The sequence below is a fragment of the Carcharhinus amblyrhynchos genome, chromosome 16 (genome assembly GCF_965287045.1).
Source record: "Carcharhinus amblyrhynchos chromosome 16, sCarAmb.v2.hapA, whole genome shotgun sequence".
In the NCBI taxonomy this organism is placed as follows: Eukaryota; Metazoa; Chordata; class Chondrichthyes; order Carcharhiniformes; family Carcharhinidae; genus Carcharhinus; species Carcharhinus amblyrhynchos.
In genome coordinates this window covers 55,184,295-55,187,259 of record NC_137339.1, presented here as the reverse complement: position 1 = coordinate 55,187,259, position 2,965 = coordinate 55,184,295, and positions in this window count along the sequence as shown.

Here is a 2,965-nt window from a genome sequence, read left to right as displayed (position 1 = left end):
TCCGGGGGCCGGGGGCCGGGGCCGGGGCCGGGAGGCTGGCAGTGTCCGGGGGCCGGGATGCGGGCAGTGTCCGGGGGCCGGGGCCGGGATGCGGGCAGTGTCCGGGAGGCGGGAGGCAGACTCCGGGAGGCGGGAGGCAGACTCCGGGCGCCGGGCTCGGTGTGCCGGGTTCTCACCCGCTTCCGGACTCACTGACCCGGGAAGTGTAAACTGTCCAATAGGAAATGAGGCCCCGCTTATTCGAAATGCACTTTGCCCCGGAAGAGCTTTCCCAGTCGACACCGCAGGTCACAACCTTCATTCATATCGCTCTCGGTTCTAAACTCCTCACTCCCCACGCTCCCTCCATCCAGCCATTCCCGACCCCATCACCCCCATCACCATCCCCCCATCACCATCCCCCCCAACCCCCTGATCCCCATCCCCCCATAGCCCCATCACCCCCATCCACCATCCCCATTCCCCCAATCCCCATCATCCCCGTCCCCCCCATCACCATTCCCCCTTTCCCCATCCCTCCCCCACCCCCATCGCTCCCCCACCCATCGCTCCCTCATCCCCATCCCTCCTTGATCCCCAGCGCTCCCCCAACCATCCCTCCCCCACCCCCATCGCTCCCCCACCTATCTCTCCCCCACCTATCTCTCCCCCATCCCCATTGCTCCTCCACCCCTTCGCTCTCCCACCCCCATCGCTCCCCCATCCCTCCCCCACCCTCTTCACTCCCCCACCCATCCCCATCGCTCCCTCTTCACTCCCCCACCCTCTTCGCTCCCCCACCCTCTTCGCTCCCCCACCCATCCCTTCCCCACCCCCATGGCTCTCCCAACCCCATCGTTCCCCCACCCCCATCGCTCCTCCCCTATCCCCCCCATCGCTCCTCCCCTATCCCCCCCATCGCTCCTCCCCTATCCCCCCCATCGCTCCTCCCCTATCCCCCCCATCCAACCCCCATCTCCCCCCCATCCAACCCCCATCTCCCCCATCCAAGCCCCATCTCCCCCATCCATCCCCCATCGCTCCCCCACCCATCCCTCCCCCATCTCCCCCCCACCCATCCCTCCCCCATCTCCATCCCCCTCCCCCCATCCCCCTTCCTCCTCCCCCCCATCCCCCTTCCTCCCATCCCAATCCCTCCCCCATCCCCCCCTTCCCAATCCCTCCCCATCCCCCCCCCACCCATCCCTCCCGCATCCGCATCGCCCCCCCACCGATCCCTCCCCCATCCCCATCGCTCCCCCATCCCCATCGCTCCCATTGGAGAGGGGTTTGGTGTCGTGCAGTGTCTTGGAGGGAGCTGTAGATCAGTGGCAGGAAATATCTATTACGAGGGAGGAAGTGCTAAGGCTTTTAGGTAGCGTAAGGACGGATAAAGCTCCGGGGCCTGATGGTATTTATCCCAGGCTGCTTAGGGAGGTGAAAGATGAAATTGCTGGGCCTCTGACGCAAATCTTTGTCTCTTCTTTGGGACACAGGTGAGGTCCCAGAGGACAGGAGGTAGCTAATGTGGTACCGCTATTTATAAAGGGTAGTAGGGATAACCTGGAAATTATAGACCGGTGAGTTTGACATCGGTGGTAGGGAAATTAATGGAAAAAATACTTAGGGGTAGGATGTATGAGCATTTGGAGCGTTGCGATCTGATTAGGGATACGCAACATGGCTTTGTTAGGGGGGGGTCTTGCCTTACGAATCTGGTGGAATTCTTTGAGGAGGTGACAAAAACGGTGACGATGGGAGAGTCGTTGATGTCATCTATATGGATTTCAGTAAGGCGTTTGACAAAGTCCCTCATGGTAGGCTGGTAGAAAAGGTTAAGGCGCATGGGATACAAGGGCAGGTAGCTAGGTGGATTGAGAACTGGCTGGGCAATAGGAGACAGAGGTTAGTTGTTGAGGGGACCTTTTCGGGCTGGAGGCCAGTGACCAGTGTGTGCCGCAGGGCTCAGTACTGGGACCTCTCCTCTTTGTAGTATACATAAACGACTTGGAAGAGGGCGTACGTGGTGTAATCAGCAAGTTTGCGGATGACACCAAGATGGCAGGATTGGCGGATACTGAGGTGGAATGTCAGGTGATACAGCAGAATATAGATAGGTTGGTATATTGGGCAGATAGGTGGCAGATGGAATTTAATCCTGACAAATGCGAGGTGATGCATTTTGGAAGGAATAATGCAGAGAGGAGCTACGTGATAAAAGGTAGACCGATCAGGAGTATAGAAATACAGAGGGACCTGGGAGTGCAGGTTCACAAGTCAATGAAAGTTGCGGCACAAGTAGAGAAGGTTGTGAAGAAAGCTTATGGAACGCTAGCCTTTATAGGAAGGGGTATAGAGTATAGGAGCTGCCGTCTAATGCTTCAGTTGTACAGAACGTTGGTTAGACCGCATTTGGAGTACTGCGTCCAGTTCTGGTCACCTTACTACCGGAAGGACGTGGAGACCCTGGAGAGGTGCAGAGGAGGTTTACCAGGATGTTGCCTGGTATGGAAGGACTGAGTTATGAGGAAAGGTTGGAGAAACTGGGACTTTTCTCCTTGGAAAGACGGAGATTAAGGAGAGACATGATGGAGGTATATAAGATACTGAAGGGAATAGAGTCAATAGTGAGAGGCTGCTCCCTAGATTGGGTACAATTACAAGAGGTCATGATCTAAGGGTGAGGGGGAGAAGTATAATTTGGATGTGAGAGGAAGGTTCTTCATGCAGAGGGTCGTGGGGGTATGGAACGCGCTACCGAGTAGGGTGGTGGAGGCAGGCACGTTGGACTTGTTTAAGGTTTACTTAGATAGACACATGAGCAAAACAAGGATGGAGGATTATAGTAGGGGGTATTAAATAGGGTCAGAGCCTCGGGAGACACCAGAAATGCAGACTTATATGTTAACGTTTTTGTCTTTTTATTCCGGAGGTGGAGGTCCACCTTGTTGTCAAACAAGGGGCATGCACACGGTGGGTCGTGCGT